Below are 19161 nucleotides of genomic sequence, written 5' to 3'. Positions count from 1 at the left end.
CTTATCCGCCTTTTTTTATATTATTTTTATAATTTACTTAGAATATAAAGCATTATAGATTTTACAAGGAAAATGGGCTACGTCCGAATTTTCATAATATTCACCAATTTTAAGCTGTGTACGTATTTATAAACAATTACAATTTTTTACTTTATTTACAGTTTTTTTGATGCTGGTATATTGATAAAATGGTTTTTCTCTGTCAAAATTCTTGAATATTCCTGGTGTTAAAAATATATGGAAGTGGTTTAATTACTAATTGCCTACGTATTTGTATACCTAATTACATATTATAACAATGACAAATAACGCTGCCGCCCGCACATTTATTAGGTAAAATATCTATTTAATCACCTCATTATATTATTATTGTTTATTACTCTTAATTAGTCTAATGACCGACCGTTTCTCAACTTTTTAACACCTTATATAATACTAGGTTTGTCATAAATTGTTCTTATAGCAATTTATAATATTGTAATTTTGTAGCAATTTTATCGATTCTGTTTGTTACATTATTGGTTATACACTTATACAATATAGAATTACGACTGTCCTGTACTATAAGTTGTTATTCTCGATTTTGACACACGTCACACCCATTGACACTATTCATGGAAGGTCTTTACCAAAAAAGGACTACGTACCATTGATAATTTTGCACAATGCATTTATTTAAACTGGGTGGTATGAAAAAGTGCATCTAGTATAATTGCATCAGGAGTGACACGTATCACCATAATATATCCGTAACTACACCTCTTCATATAATTCAGGGACAAGTGATGTATTCACACAGTCGGTGGTGGAATACTGGCGAGATTGTATTTTACCAACGGAAGTGCAGAAGGTTAAAGTATTTAATAAAAATGTATTCGTAATGAATTGTATGCAAACATTGCAAACGTATACGTACGATCACTTAAAGTATTTTTACTTTAGCTGAGACTTGTTACAATATTATAATTAGTATTTGTGGGTATCATAGTACCACACCTGTACACAATGTTTTAATGAACATAAGAAAATTACGACATTTCGGATCGTAAGCTAATTTTTTTTTCAAAATCACTAAAATAAAAATAACAATAGTACTATAAGGAACATATATGTACCTTACTATTTTGCATAATCTGGTATATTAGAAAGATATAACGTCATAACTCATAAAGTTTGTTGGAAATAGAGTTTTAATAGGCTTATAGACTTATGTTAAAAAAAAAAACATGTAGATTTATTATACTTTGGTCCTTAGGATGGCAATTCTTATGTTGAGCAATGATTGCACCCCATGCTTCCCACAAATGGCACCCAAACTTTTATTTCCATGTAGGATTCCTTTTATTAATCAGAGTGGTTGTATTACTTTTTTTAATTATATTATGTATTTTTTATTTTTTTAATGTACTAGCAGCGACGATGAATGTATTGAAATATTAAAAAAAAAAAACCAAATGAAAACCAACTGCTTTCGACTTACAATACTGAATGTGCAGCTGAATGCTCGGTATCATGTATGTACAATTAAATTTTTTTCTATTACCTACCTATTTTGTATATAATTTTATATAATGTTCCAATGTATGTTTTCCTTTATAATTTGTTTAAATTTTCTGTTAGCTCCATTGAAAACAATGTATGACGAAGACGCCGCAATTCTTTTATTGACAATAATGATATGTATCATTTTCCTTGTAAGTTGTTGAATAATTATAATTTTTAGAATATTCTGTAATACTTAATATATTATATTAAATTAATGATTATAATTTTTCTTTAGCCGTTTCAAATTCTGCTTCTTTGGTTAATACTAGAAATGAATTGAACACAATTATTGACAATTATTTAAATCTGATCCATCCTATTATATTTTATGGATTTATTAATCAATATTATTTGTCAATCAATGATTATTTTATATTTTATTTTTAATTTCAGTTACAAAGAGTCATACGTCAAACTTTGATTTATCAAACATTCCTGCAAGTTATTACCATGTAATATATTATATTATAAAGGTAAATAAATTAAACTTATTATTTTAAAAACAATGTATTTATGTATTTATAACATAATTGAGTAGGTACAATTTATGAAATGCTATTGTATTATACATTAAAAATTATAGTCTTTAGTTTATATAATATAGGTATTTAAATTCTTAGAATATACTGTAATATTAAATATAATATAATAATACATTTTTATATTTTATTATTATTCATAATTTTTGTTTAGCTGTTTCAAATTCTACTTCCATGATGAATACTAGAACCGAATTGAATACAATTGATACAACAGGTATTTAAATCTGATCCTATTTTTTTGGATTTATTAACACGTTGAGTGCCGCGGTCGACGGGTAGTCGACAACAGTGGCGTTGCCTCTGAGGCCGCGGTCGACGGGTAGTCGACAATTTGTATAGGCATCTTTATGGCCTTATAATTTACTCGGTTATCAGAGCAACTCTTCTGTTTTTATACGTGGTTATTCATTGAAATGTCTTCTTTTCAACGGTGTATTCGGATTTTATTTTCGTTTATTTTTAGCAAAGTAATGGTTATTTTTTCCCAGAAAATCGTCGATGACGGCGACCACGACAATTCTATACATAATTATATAGTATATATATTTATTATTCTTATAATATACGGTTGTAAAGTAATTAAATATAGTATTCGTATTGCCAAATTTATTTTCCTTATATTATAAATATATATATATTATTATGATGTATAAACGAAAATAATTCAAGGAATTTACATCATTATATTATTATTTTGTTTACCTGCATATGATTCATTACTAGAGCTATTATTTAATATTTATTGTACACGTCTATTAGTCACGTGCAATACGCTGAAGTTTTCGGTCATCTATTTTCTACGGTTTCGGTGTACACCGACGTGCATTATTATTATTCTGATTTACGAGTTTATTTACGTAAGTATAAATTTCGTAATAAATCGTACATATTTTATTTATTACATTATTTTTTATTTTATTTATGTAGAGATTTTAACTAATCAAATTGCATAAATGGATTCATCTTTAAGTACACCGGGTCCGTCCCATAATCGTTCAAAATCACCGGTTACTAAAAAAATTCGTTTATCCGATCACGATATTTCCGAAATGTTCAAAGAACCATTATCGTCTGATGAAGAGTTTTCCTATGACTCAGGTACAGATTTAGGTGGACGTGTTCGGCGGACGATGATGTAGATGAAGAAGTTTTGCAAAATGTGTCCGAAATTGAAAATGACAGCATCGTCAGAGAGGTAAGTCCTTCGCGTTTAGATGATATCGATGCAATGTCAATGCAAAATGAACTTCCTCCACTTATAAACTCTCCACCTACAATTCATCGACAAAAAAGTAACAAGCCAAAAAATTCACAAACACATAATATTTGGTTAAACGATTCCCCAGATTTAGACCCTTTTGTTTTCAAAGAAAATTCCGGATTAAAAATAAATCCCAATGGTGACAAACCAATAGATTTTTTTGACCTACTAGTGACCGATGATTTTTATAACTTCGTCCTTGAGGAAACGAATAATTATGCAGCTGAATTATACTTGACTAGGTCCAGTAATAAATCTCGTATCTCAAAATGGATCGAACTTACCAAAAATGAACTAAAAGCTTTTTTTGGATTAGTTTTTCATACAGGCACGATAAAAATGCCAAGGATGACTGATTATTGGAAAACTGATAAACTTTTTAATTTAAACTGCTTTCGTGAAGTTATGAGTAGAAACAGGTACATGCTGATAATGCGTGCGTTACATTTTAGTCGCAACCCTGAACGTGAAGCTGGAGTTTCTAAACCTAGTCGGTTATATAAAATTGACACAGTTGTAGAATATTTCAATAATCGTATGCTTGAAGTATATCAACCATCTAAACAATTATCATTGGACGAGTCAATGGTCCTTTGGCGTGGCCGATTAGTTTTCCGCCAATATATAAAAAATAAACGCCACAAATATGGAATAAAACTTTATATGTTGACTGAACCTAACGGACTCGTATTAAATATACTTATTTATTCTGGGCAAGGTACCGATAATACACCTGAACAAAGTCATACAGAGCATGTTGTTTATAGACTGATGGAAAACCATTTGGACAAAGGTCACTCACTCTTTATGGATAACTATTACAACAGCAGTAGTTTAGCACACACATTATTACAACGTAAGACATATTGCACAGGAACTCTTAGAAACAACCGAAAAAATAATCCAAAAGAAGTTATTTCAAAAAAACTCAAAACTGGAGAAACTGTTTGTAAATATACAAAAGATGGTGTGTGTATAGTCAAATGGAAAGACAAAAGGGAAGTTCTGGCTATAAGTTCCGAGTTCAAAAATGAAATGGTAGAAGTACATAATAAATATGGTCAATCCAAATTGAAACCCTTGCCGATATCGGAATACAATAAGTTTATGTCTGGTATTGATCGGCAAGACCAAATGATGTCGTATTACCCTTGCGAAAGGAAAACTTTGAGATGGTACAAAAAAATCGCAATACATTTTTTGCAAATAGCTTTGCTAAATTCTTTTTTGCTGTATTATAAAAATGTCAAAAAAATATCATATTATGATTTTCGAATATCAGTCATCAATAGTTTGATTTCCTCTAATAAAGACACAATCTCGGACACAATACGACTACCATGTTCTCTATTACCGCAAAAGCATCTTCCTATCAAAGTAGACAAAAATTGTAAAAACAGGTATATTCGTAAAAGATGCCGAATTTGTGCCGCTAAGGGAAAAAGAACAGAAACCATTTATTATTGCAGTAAGTGTGAAGATCAGCCGGGATTATGTTTAGAACTCTGTTTTGAAGAATATCATAACAAAATGTAAGTAGTTTCATTGTTATTCTGATTGTTATTAACCGCATAAAAAATTGTTTTTAGATAAGCAATATAATATTATAGATATTGCATTTTAAATCTTATTATTTAATTTTAGTTTTTATTGTATTAACTATTTTTATGAGTAACGTATTGTATTAAGCGTATTGTACTAAGCAATTGCAAGTGGCATTATGATTTTTTTGCTTTTTTTATGATGTATTTTATTTTTTACGCTAACTTATATAAAAAAGAATTGTATTAAAAAAAGTAATTGTGAGCTGCATTTGAAGAGTAATTTATTCAGTCATATTAGATACTAAATAATTACAAATGGCATTATAATTTTTTTTTTTTATTTTTTATTATGTATTTTATTTTTTACGCTTAGGTACCTATAAAAAAAAAAAATGTTTTATTAAAAAAAGTAATTGTGAGCAGCTTTTGAATATTAATTTATTCAGTAATATTAGATACTAAGCAGTTACAAGTGGCATTATATATTTTTTTTTTATTTTTTATTATGTATTTTATTTTTACGCTTAGGTATTTATGTAAAAAAAAAAATGTTTTATTAAAAAAAGTAATTGTGAGCAGCATTTGAAATGTACTTTATTTTATAATATTCTAAACATAATAGTATATTGTATTCGTAATTCAAATACTAAAAAATAATAATAAGAATTACGTATGTTGAAAAAAACCACGGTAGGTATTGCTCTGGGGGCCGACGTCGACACATAGTCGACCGACGTAATTGCGGGACCGATTTCGCGCGGATTCTCGGGCAACGCGCGCCAAATACTACGAGGCACTCAACGTGTTAATCAATGTTATTGGTCGATCTATGATTATTTTATATTTTATTCTTAATTTCAGGTACAAAGAGTTTTTCGTCAAACCTTGATTTGTTGAACGAACATTCCTGGTAATATATTATGTGATATTTTATGTTTAGGTATATAAATTAAACTTTATCTTTTGAAAACAATGTATTTGTAATACTGTGTACAATTAAAGAAATGGTATTACCTATAAAGTTTTAATTTATGTATAGTATAAAGATTTTTATAATTTAGAATTGGATAATTGTAGAAGACCACCTACGTAGTTGTAATATTATTAACACGTAGTACTAATCAATACTTTATATTCAATGAATAGATAGCAAGGTAATGGTTGTGCAATTGTGCAAAACATTATAGTCATAAGGAAAGTAACACAAGTATGTAGTGCGAATATAAATTGTTTAATTATAACATAGATTCAGAGATATAAGTCCATTGTAAAGGACAGTAGGAAACAGTCTTACAACAAGCGTATGACTCGTACTTTATCATTGTCGATATATGTGTGTTTATTTTAAAATATACTTAATTAATTAACAAATTGTTATTTATTTTGAGTTACCTTCACTTTCTACAAAAAACTCGTTGTAAGCCTACCTGGCTTATAACATAATTGGTGGCAGCGGTGCTCTTCAAACATAATATACTGTATACTATCTGCAGTAGTAATACAATAAGTATAATTGTTGAAGCGGACATTCAGGAGGTGAACAAATTTTTCATACAACACACGGACAAGGAGGTTCGGGTCAGGCGTGGCTTGTGTTAAGCCTGGTTCAAATCGGGAGTTGGTGGACAAGGAGTGCAATCATAGGATAAGTCAGCAACAGGAAAGGAACAGTGGGTACGGACAACAGAGGACAACAAAGTGACAATCAATCAAAGGGGAAGTACAATCAGGGCGTCATGTTGAAGTAAAATTTTTTTTTTTTTTTTTTTATTGTAACTGTTTATGTCCGACGATAGTCAAAGTAGCGATAGTAGTAGTATCGAATCTAGCGATAGTAATTATCAGTTGGCAGAATTATTTGAAATTGAAATAGTAGAAATGACTATTCCCAAATTAACTTATGAATCAGGGATTAAATTTATACCAAGGTACGGGGGAGAGGAAAACGAATTGGGTAGTTTTATTAAATCATGTGAATATGTTTTAAATAATGTCGTAGATACTCTTCAACCATTAATTTTAGAAGGGATATTGGCAAAATTATCAGGTAGGGCCGATCAAGTAACTAGGTTTAAAACCATTGGTACATTTGAGGAATTAAAAGCCATTTTAACGGAGAATTTTGGAATATATCAAACAGTGAGTCAGTTGCAATTAGAGTTAGCAGCATGTGTACAAACTAAGAATGAGGGAATAAAAGCATATTACGAAAAGGTCGAAGGTATTTGTTTTAAATTAATAGAGGCAATGGTATTAGAGAATCCGAAAAAAACGGAAGAGACAGTGATAAACAAAATAGTGAAAAAGCAAGCATTAAATGTATTTATAGCAGGACTAAGAGAACCATATAATATATTAGTAAAGGCTCAGAGAAGAAATACACTAAGAGAAGCGTACCAGGTCGCATTAGAAGAGGAAAAAGCGTTATTAGCTCAGGAACATAATAGGAAATTATTTGTAAATACTGACAAAGGAGTAAAATCGGGTATTAAGTGTTTTAAGTGTAATAAAATAGGACATAAGAGTTTCCAGTGTTATAGTAAAGGTACAGGGCAAGGAAAAAATCAAAGTTACGAAAAGACAAATAGGGAAAGTGATAAAAAGAAGTGGGAAGATCAAGCGAAAATAACGTGTAATTATTGTAAGAAACCAGGACACGTAATGGCGAACTGTTATAAAATAAAAAATAGAAATAGGTACCAAGGTGAAAATAGTAGTAACAGTAGTGGAAGTAATGCACCGGTAGCGAACTCATTAACAGTCAGTGAGTACCAAGCGCGAGTGTTGACCATAATTGAAATGAAAAACGAATGTGTTAAGTGTGATGTACCATTGTTAAGAAATAATGTCGGAGAATTTTTAGTGGATAGTGGTGCTGATTTAAATTTGATAAAATTTTCGAAATTGAAGGGAGAAGTGAGAATGTTCCCAAGTAAGACGGTACAACTAAGAGGTATAAATGCGACACCAGTTTTAACATTAGGTAGAACAACATTAGAGTTAATAGCGGGTGACGTAAGACTATCATCAGAATTCGAAGTAGTATTTGATGACTTTCCGATTTATGTAGACGGTATAATAGGAAAAAAATTATTGAAGGAATATAAAATGTGCATTGACCTAGAGAGGAACGTGTTAGTAGTACCGGACAGCAAAATTAATATTCCACCACGCGCGCAAACGATAGTACCGATACGAGTGAATAAGTTATTACAAAACAAGTGTTTGGTGATTCAAAGCCAACGCATTAATGAGGACGTGATAATTGGTAGTACAGTAGGCAAAGTAGAGAGAGAATATGTGAAAGGAATAGTGTTAAATAATTCGGACGAGTGGCAAGAAATAAATGAATTGGAATTAGATAAATTGGAGTATGAAGAATACGAGGACTGTGAACAGGTATTAATATGCAGCAACGAGAAAAATAGGATTGACTTACTATTAGACGCGTTAAGAGTAGATCATTTAAATACAGAAGAAAAAGAAACTATATACGAAGTATGTTTTAAATACGCGGATTTATTTTTGTTAGAGGGGGATAGGCTATCGACAACGAAATCAATTAAGCATTCAATACCAGTCCCAGACGGAATTACACCGATAAACGTAAAACCATATAGGTTACCCAGAGCACAGCGAGAGGAAATTGATAGACAAATAAGAGAATTGGAAGAGAATAAAATTGTAGTAAAAGCCAATTCGGCTTGGAATGCACCGTTAATAGTGGTTCCGAAGAAAGAGGGATTATCAGGAGAAAAAAAGTATAGAGTATGTGTAGATTTTAGAAAATTAAATGAAGTAACAGTAGGCGATGTATTTCCTTTACCACAGATAACAGAAATTTTGGATGAATTGGGGAAATGTAAGTATTTTACAACCCTTGATTTGGCGGCAGGATATCATCAAATTGAACTAGATGAAAAAGATACAGACAAAACAGGGTTCTCAACGGGGACAAATCATTACAAATTTTTAAGACTACCATTTGGACTAAAGGGAGGACCTAGTACTTTTCAAAGGTTAATGAATAATGTACTGACAGGATTACAAGGGGTAGATGCATACGTTTACCTAGATGATATAATAATATTTGCACCAGATCTAAGGACCCATAATGAAAAATTGGAAAAAGTGTTAAGTAGATTACGTGAACATAATTTAAGAATTCAACCGTCCAAATGTGAATTTTTAAGGAAGGAAGTGACATATTTGGGGCATATTATAACAGGTGATGGGGTACGTCCGGATGAGAAAAAAATTGAAAGCGTAGTGAATTTTCCACAGCCAAAGAACCAAAGGGAGTTAAAAGGATTTTTGGGGTTAACAGGATTTTATAGGAAATTTATTAAGAATTATAGTCAAATAGCAAAACCTTTGACGGCATTATTAAAAAAAGATGTAGTATTTGTATGGAGTGATATGTACCCAAATTTTGAGGAAATGTTTATTTTAACGTGTGATGCTTCAGGACAGGCAATTGGGTCAGTACTTTCACAAATGAGTGCTGGGAGAGATCTCCCTATTGCATATGCATCTCGAGTATTAAATAGCGCCGAACAGCGGTATAGTACTACGGAAAGAGAGTGTCTAGCAATAGTGTGGAGTGTGAAACACTTCCGCCCTTATTTATGGGGTGCTAAATTCAGGGTAGTGACAGATCACAAACCATTAACCTGGCTATTTAATGTCAAAGACCCAGGGTCGAGATTAATTCGTTGGAGACTAAAATTAGAGGAGTATGACTATGAGATAGTTTATAAAAAAGGAACAGAAAACCAAAATGCTGATGCATTAAGTCGAATACTAATAGCAGCTAATGAGGAGGAGATAACGTACAGTAATTTTAATCAAGCGTTAGCTAGTAAAAAAATAGTGAATAAAAACATAGAAGAAGTAAAAGGGACACTATTAGAAGCGGGTGAGGATTACCACATAGGGTTACCAGTAACAGGGGATTTATCGATTAGAGGTAAATTAGCTATGGATTTTTTATATATGTCAAAGCAATTTAATATTCAGGAGGAGAAACAAAAGAAGCATGAAATAAGACAAATTATAAAAATAAGTGGTTGTGAAGACAGGAAAATATTTTTTTTCATTATTGCAGAAAAATACCCATTAGTGCCAAGTTATGAACAGTTATTTGAAATCTTATTAAAGGTAAAAATATTTTGTGTGGAGTATGATATAGAAAAATTAGCAATTCCACGTATAGATTACGAGACTTGTAACCTAAATTTTGAAATCGTTACGGCAATGGTAAAAATGATTTTTCACGACACAGTTATAAAGATACAAATTTTTTTAGATAATACGGATTATAATCAAACGTTTCCAAGCGAGGAAAAATTACAAATTATTCAGGAATTTCATGAGAATAAATTAGGCGGACATTTAGGGGTAACCCGCACAGTCAAAAGAATTAAATTAAACTTTAATTGGAAGGGGTTAAAATCGGAAGTAAAAAAATATATAAAGAATTGTGAATTGTGTCAAAAAAATAAAGAAAGTAATAGGAAAACTAAGCAACCGTTAATAATTACAACAACGGCTACCAGGCCGTTTGAAAAAATATTCATGGATATAGTAGGACCATTATTAAAAACGATTAGTAACAAGGAGTATTTGTTAACCATTCAAGATGATTTAACCAAATTTAGTTTAGCAATACCCTTAGAAACAACGGATGCGAATACTATTTCAAAACATTTCGTAGAACAGGTGATTTGTACATACGGGATACCGGGTTCCATACTAACTGATCAAGGACAAAATTTTATGAGTAAAGTGTTTGCTAACGTATGCAAATTACTACAGGTAAAAAAAATTCACACCACGGCCTACCACCCGGAAGGAAACGGGGCGTTAGAGAGATCACACAGGACGTTAAAGGAATATTTAAGGAGTTTTGTAAATAAAAAGTTAAACGACTGGGATGAGTTAATATCATATGCCATGTATACATATAACACGTCGATTCATACTAGTACAAACTATACACCGTTTGAACTAATATATGGTTATCCGCCGCGAATACCTAATTCATTTTCGAAACCGGTAGAGCCGCAATACAATTATGACGATTATTCATTCATGATGAAACGACGAATGCAGGAGTGTTACGAGGTGGCACGTGACACTATAATAATAAATAAAAATAAAAGCAAAGATAATTACGATAAAACGATGAACCCATTAACGAAAGGATCGTGTAAAAAAATATTACTTAAGAATAATCAAATGAAAAATAAATTAGCATCTAAATGGGAAGGCCCATATGAAATAATAGAGTGGCATGACAATGAGAACATAACAATACGAAAAAACAATAAAAATGTACGTGTTCACATTAACAATGTGAAAGCATTTGATGAGTAAATATTAAATTAGAATTTTGTTTGTTATTTAGGTTAGTTTTGGCAACTTCATTAATATTAGATATCATATTGGCAGACAGTACGTACAATATATCTCAAGTACCAAATACGTCAGGGTTATATTACGAGAATGAAGGACAGTTAAAATTAACAAATATAAATTGGAATATAATAACTTCGGTAAATTTAACTAATTATGATTTAAGAATAACTACGTTAAAACAATATTTTTTAGTAATTGAGGTAGTATGTAGAAACGTAACGAAAGTAGTAAAAAATGCTAAATGTAATGATGTGAATACTACAATAAACGCATTACTAGAGGAAGTAGAAAAAAGGAAAAATCAGTATTTTCTTATGTTAGGAACTACACCCACATCACGGAAAAAAAGGGGTTGGTTTAATTTTGTTGGGGATGTGTATAAACAATTATATGGTACTCTAACAGAGGAAGATGCGGATAAATTTTCTACTCAAATTTCGGAATTACATTCAAGTAATTATAAAAGAACAAATTTATGCAGTTAAGTCGAATGTAGAACTTTATAATAATACATTTTTTAATATAAATAAAGAAAAAATATTATTAAATGAAAATTTTGGAAAAATAGAAAATCAATTAAGAAATATGAATGAATTAATAATGGATATAGAGTTAGAACAATTGGTGGAACAACAGATTATATTATTTAATTTAATGATAAGTCAGGTATTATTTGAAGTAGATTTATTAGGAGAAATTGTAACAGCAGCACAAGGGGGTGTTATTCATGCTAGTGTTTTAACACCGAAAGACATTTTAGAACAATTAAAAAAAATCGAAAACGATATACCTAAACACCAGAGATTACCAGTTCCATTGGACATAATAGGAGCTCATACATTATTAAGTATAGCCGACGTAGTATGTATATATAAAAATAAAACTTTAATATTTTTGATAAGGATACCTTTAATTGATAATTACGAATTTACATTATATAATTTAATACCATTACCAGTAAGTGGGAATAACGATCCGTTACATATGTACATAAACCCAAAAATGGATTATTTAGCTATAAGTAAAAATTATGAAAATTACATTTCATATAGGACAGAGGAATTAAATAAATGTAGACAAACACCAAATTATAAATTGTGTGCAGGAGGACAAGCAATATACAATAGACATGAAAGAACAGTGTGTGAAGTAAAGTTACTATTAGAGCCAGTAGAAATACCAAAAACATGTCATGTACGACACATTACGTTAGTAGAAAACATATTTCATAAATTAAAATTTAAAAACGCATGGATATATTCGGTTTCAAGAGAAAATGTTATATTAGATTGTGAGGAAGCAAAAGCAAGTATAAAACTTAATTTAACAGGGACAGGGATAATTTCAATAAGGGAGGATTGTAGGATTTTTACATCTGATTCAGTCCTAATACCAATAAAACATTTATCAACTAATAGGAATATAGATATAGTGCCATGGTCTAAAATACCGAAAACATTATTGAATATTAAAAATTACACAAAACTCGAAGATTTAAAATTGGAAAAATCACGCGAAAATATATATAAATCTACTAATGATATATCACAATCGCTAGGTGAGATAGACGATTTAGTGGACATAGAAATTAGATATAAGGAAAAGGAAATTATACGAATTATATATCAATATTTTTATTATATAATTGCATTTGTAATAATAATATTAAGCTATTATATATATAAAAATTGTAAAACTAATAATAGAAGTAACATACATATAGTTAACAGGAGAGAATTAATACCAATAACCACTGGAGTTTAAGAAAAATGTAAGGGCGAAAGATTATTCTTATTGAAGTATAATCCTTCGTCTGGTAGGGGAGGTGTAGAAGACCACCTACGTAGTTGTAATATTATTAACACGTAGTACTAATCAATACTTTATATTCAATGAATAGATAGCAAGGTAATGGTTGTGCAATTGTGCAAAACATTATAGTCATAAGGAAAGTAACACAAGTATGTAGTGCGAATATAAATTGTTTAATTATAACATAGATTCAGAGATATAAGTCCATTGTAAAGGACAGTAGGAAACAGTCTTACAACAAGCGTATGACTCGTACTTTATCATTGTCGATATATGTGTGTTTATTTTAAAATATACTTAATTAATTAACAAATTGTTATTTATTTTGAGTTACCTTCACTTTCTACAAAAAACTCGTTGTAAGCCTACCTGGCTTATAACATAATCATGGATTAGACTCTGGTAAAATGGATCAATTACTTATGTAACATATTATATGTTTTTACTAGAATTGACAAAAAGTTAGATATTGTTATAGACTACATAAAAAGAAATCCTAATTCAAATATTCAAGCCTCTTTTTTAAGGTACGGTGTCCAATGAGCGACTGCGGCTTTGCGACTATGAATGGGCCGCTGCGACCCGCGGCTCTACTCACTCGAAAGCAGTGCACAGCGACAGTCGTCAGCGGCTTTTGCTATTTCTATTTCAAATTTGTATACTATACTATATATTATTATACTTTAAACACCATGGCTGAATCACAAAACCTTGCAAAAGTTGTATTCTTGCCTGATCAAGAAGAGGTTTTGATTGAAGAAGTTCGTAATAATCCTGTACTTTATGATTTATCAAAAACAAGCCACAAGGACATCATTTGGAAAGATGAGATATGGAGAGATATTTCCATAAAAGTTGGAAGATCTAGTAAGTATTTTTGTATAATTTAAATATTCCAGTATTTTATAATGTACATACTATATAAAATGGTAACAATATAAAACAGTTCACATAAATTTATACTTGACTAAATATGTATAATTACTAGGGCTTGTATATTTGTACAATTATTTGTTACTGGTGCCGTCGGTAAATGTGACAAAAGTCAAAAGAACTGCCAATATAGGTACTTGCAAAGCTAATCCCACGACCTGTTCGTGTAGATAAGGAAAAATTGTAGCACATAATAGCTTTGGTCCAGAGGCCCAATTATATTTTTTTAATAATAAAAATTCTATAATATAATAATTTTTTTTATTATACATTAATGTATTAACAATTGTTAGAATTTATTTGTTTAAATAATTGACAATGATTATATACGTTTGAGATCGATTAGCATTTTTTGTTAGAATTTTACGTAGGTACTACCTACTTATTTTATATGACGTACGTATAGGTACTTACATACATGATATACCTATGTCAAATAATAGGTACCTACAAACAATTATTTATGAAATCTGAATAGTGGGAAAATACACTATGAAATATGAATAAACCGTGAACAGTGAACACTACAAAGTTTCTATTTCTGTTTACAAGCATGTTGAGTTATTTTCAGAAATATTTATAAATATAATATGGCAAAAAGACATCTATAAATAATTTCAATAACATTTTTCATTGATAAAATTATATTTTATTACTTTAAACCATTATTGATTTTGTTTTACGCATGTGATTAAAATGTTGTACAAATTGATGTAAGACAATTTTTTGTAAGTGAACCACCTATTTGATAAACTACGTAAGTCAATAAAAGGCGATTCGGAGAAAACAATAAAAAACTGTTTTTACGCTACCAGTGATACATGGTGGATTATAAACCGAGAGGTCTAATGGAAAGAACTTGGCAAATTACACATTACGTTTATTCTAAAACACTTTTAGTCAGCCCTTGGAATTACGCCTACACAATATTATTATTAAAATATTATTTTAATTTTTCTTTAATAAACGGACAAAAAGGTTACTGCAATAAACTAATCTTATTGATTATTAAATATTGTTAATATCGTATTGAATTTATAACAATTTTTAATTGCTTTATAAATATATTTGGGAGCCTTGTTTTTCAGCAAGACTACAAAAAAATCTCAACACTGTATAGTTACGATTTTGGCCATCACATCCAATTTGTGAAATTTTGTGACTTACGTCGTTTCTTAAATAAGTGATTTAAATAAAAAATAAAATATGCCTAATTTATTTCTTTATCTATACCTATACAATAGTAAAATTATTTATTTCAGTCGACGATTGCAAGAGGCGATGGAAAAATATAAAAGACACTTATAATAGAAACAAAAGGAAGTTAAGAACAGGATCTGCTTCATCATCTAAAAAAAAATAGATCTTGGCAGATCGCGTATCATTCTTAAACTCCGTGAATAATGAGCGAAGGTAAATAGTTATTTTTAAAAACCTGTTTCACTTAAATATGAAACAATAATAGTTTCATTAATATTTTTAGTTCTACATCTAACATTGATACGCCACTAAATGAAGATGGAATGTGTTGGTACTGACGATGAGATTGATATTGATGATTCAAATAAAGATGATGTTGACTTACCAGGGTGCTCATTTGCGGGTAATCGTGCTAGATCAAAAACGGATAAGCTAGCCGCGATATTGGCAAAAAAAACTCAAGATCGAAACATGATAATCCAAAGCATTCAACAACAAAATGAACAACTTTTAAACGCCAATAAAAATGAAGAAGATGACATTGATTTATTTTTAAAAGCATAGCTCTTACTGTAAAAAAATTACCGACAATGGGCATTAATGAAGCTAAAATTAAGACACTTATGTTTATAAATGAGCTTCAAGAAAAATATGCTAACCCTCCTCAAATTAGTGCGCCTAGCTTTTTTCCGATTCAAAACTTCCAACAAAACCAACAACATTACTACGGAGTTTCTAACCCACAAAACATATCGCCGATTTCATACTCTGACTCAGACCGTTCTCAAACTTCATCGTCTACCATTTCATACACTACAGCTATCAACCCACAAGCCATCGCACTTGACATTCTCGACTAAGTCTATAATTGAATACCGTTTTTGTAGAATCGTCTCTGCTTGATTTTCTCGAGTAGGGTTTCTCCAACGATTACATGCAGGACAATTATATCAGAACCTGGAAGAGAACAATCCTCTGGAAAACTAAATGATCCATTTAAAATCTGTTGCTCCATAATGGATTTGAGAAAAATACCACTGTCTCCTTCTTTCCCATACGATCCTATATCCACCACCACAAATTTACAGTTAGCATCGACTATTGCCAACAAAACGACGGAAAAAAAATCTTTATAATTATGGAATAATGACCCTGAATTATCTGGACTCGGAACTCTAATATGCTTGCCATCAATGACCAGAATGCAATTGGGAAAGTTCCACTTGTAGTAAAATTCATTTGCTTTCTTTTTGAAATCAATTTCACTTGGATCTGGTAAAAATATCGGTTTTAAACTTTTTTTTCAAAACCAGTAACGTTTCCTTCACAATTCTGCTTATATATGTATGACATATTCGAAAACTAAACGATAACGATCGAAATGACTCACCAGTATCCATGTACCTGTTAAAAAAAATTATTTTTTACAAAGTATATTATGCGTATAAGGTAACAAATTAAATGAGAATGAGAATGTAAACAAGTGGAATAACTAAGAAAGTCGTATTAAGGTACATTATGTCCTAAAGTTTTATTATAAGAATCATTATTATGTATACAGTATAGTTACCTCAATGTCAGTGACAGTTTTTCTGCTGCTGTAATTGGTTTTTTTCACTCTGTTACTGGGTGGTTTAGTAAGTTCAAACGTAACTAACGATAATAAATAGTCGAACTGTTGACGATTAACCCGAAAAAACTCGCGAAATTTTGTTTCATTATTTAATAAGTGTCTCTCAATTAAAATTTCAAAAAAACCTTCATTTGGACGACTTTGATATATAATATCAGCTTTTTTTTTTTTTTTTTTGGATTTAAGTAGGAAAATAATTTGTCTTCCTCTTCTTCCTCCTCCAATAAAAGCTGCACAATTTTATTGTTATTCATGATGTACGTATTGACCATATTGAATATACTGGTACAAACTCCACACAGAATAAATAGGTCTACACAGTACGAGCTCTAAAAGCACACTATTTTGACGAGCCGCAGCGGCCAGTCGCCGGTGTAGAACAACAGTCAGACATCGGCGGCTGATCACCACAGTAGTCGCAGAAGTAGCCGCGGCGGCCAGTCGCTGCGGCCGGCCGCGCCTTGGACACCGTACCTTTAGATTTTACATTTTTAAGCTATTTCCCTATGAATGATGTAGAATCCCTTATCAATATGGATGCATTATTAAAAAATGATGAGAACATTTCAAAATTGGTAAACACATTTATTTGGTTATATATAATTCGTTTTTTATTACTGTAAATATAATTTCAGAATAAATTCATTAATTCTATTGGTGGCTCTGACACAAAGCAGTTAAAACTGGCTACTCTATGCTCTTGGACTGGCCAAACAAATAATTTTAGACTAGTTAATCATCGAATAATGAAAGCTATGAAAAGTATGATATTACAATTTTTTAAACCTATATCCACTTAAATATACTTGTTAATTGTGTTCTTAGAAACTTCATATGAATTATACCAAAACGATGAACATACATTTGAAAAAGTTGTTAAAGATTGCTTCAGGCATGGGGCTCAACGTCTGAAGAATGAAAAAATGGCTTCAGGTATGTTTAACTTTCGCTTAAGTGAACATTTTATACAAGTCCCAAGAGTGTATGATATATTATACACTATACAGTATGTAACAGTACCTATCTATATTATAAATAATTTTTTTTATTTGGAGGAGATTTGTTTCCTGTTTTTAATTTAGTCCATTGCTTTTCATTCCCCAACATAACTGCCACTACAATGCTGTAACTATTTTATCGTATTATAAGAAAACAATATTGTTGCTGAAAGAAATATTATGAACTAAGCTTTTACTGTTAATATTAATACTATAAAGGTCTTAATACGTATTACGTTAAACAATTGTAAAAACATAAATTTATTGTTGTTTCTAAATATTAGAGATTTACTTACCTAATTATTTATGAATATTTAATGTTTATCTTGTAGATTCCTCGCAAAAAGCGCAAAACAATTGAGATTATGTCTTTTCAACATTTCAAGAGACTCAACTGTGCTACTGCTACAAATAGTATTAAAACATCAGATAAAGAAGAACGGATATAACAACTTGTTCAAACACTGATAATGATATTCTTAACAATATGAAGACATCCGAAACAGCTGTTGAAAACTTTAGCTACAATAATTTTGTTTCTAATAACCCTGTACCTGATGATCCTATACCTCATGATCAAACTAATTTACCACAAGAGATAGGATTGGAACTAGATACAATTAATGATACATTAGGATCATACAATAATTATACTACTTGTAATAAACTTAGCATTAAAGATAAACTCCAACAATGGGTGTTAGCTTTCAATATTTCAAATAAAATAAAAAAATATAATTAGTTACCTGGACAACACTAAAACCGGGTCGTCCAGTAAAAGATTTCGGTGAATCGAATGATCGAAATAAGAGACGTAAAACTAAGGGCATAAGAGAAACTATTTCTGCTGATGAGTTGACTTTTGCAGCCAGTATGAGTCAGCATGCTGCAGGAAATATTGATGTATCTAAAATGATAAAAAAAATAACACTTACGTCTTACACCGACTAGAGCAACAAAATATCGAAAAGTTTTAGCATCTGTAGACAAATCGAAAGAGAAAGAGAAATTTAAAAAACACACACTATCAAAGGCTTTAATTATATTTGTAGAAGCTAATTTATCAAAAAAGCAATATGAAGTTATTCATTCTGCTAATAAAAATATTTACCCTTGTTATTCATTAATAAAAAACGCAAAACAAGATTGCTATCCAAAAAAAGAGTCGATGAATATTACGGAAACATGTGCAGAGTCAATCTACAAGATTTGCTAGATCATATTTCTTTACGATTGGGTAAATATTTGGAAGAAGTTATGGAAAACTTAACAG

At 30.5% G+C, this 19161-nt stretch overlaps 1 pseudogene; it reads left to right on the top strand.

Moving 5' to 3' along the window:
- The first annotated feature begins 1291 nt into the window (after positions 1 to 1291).
- LOC132949628 (uncharacterized) lies at positions 1292 to 18249 on the top strand (annotated as a pseudogene).
- Positions 18250 to 19161: the final 912 nt, after the last annotated feature.

The sequence above is a fragment of the Metopolophium dirhodum genome, chromosome 1 (assembly GCF_019925205.1).
Source record: "Metopolophium dirhodum isolate CAU chromosome 1, ASM1992520v1, whole genome shotgun sequence".
NCBI classification, from domain to species: Eukaryota; Metazoa; Arthropoda; class Insecta; order Hemiptera; family Aphididae; genus Metopolophium; species Metopolophium dirhodum.
This window is presented reverse-complemented; position numbering and strand designations above follow the sequence as displayed.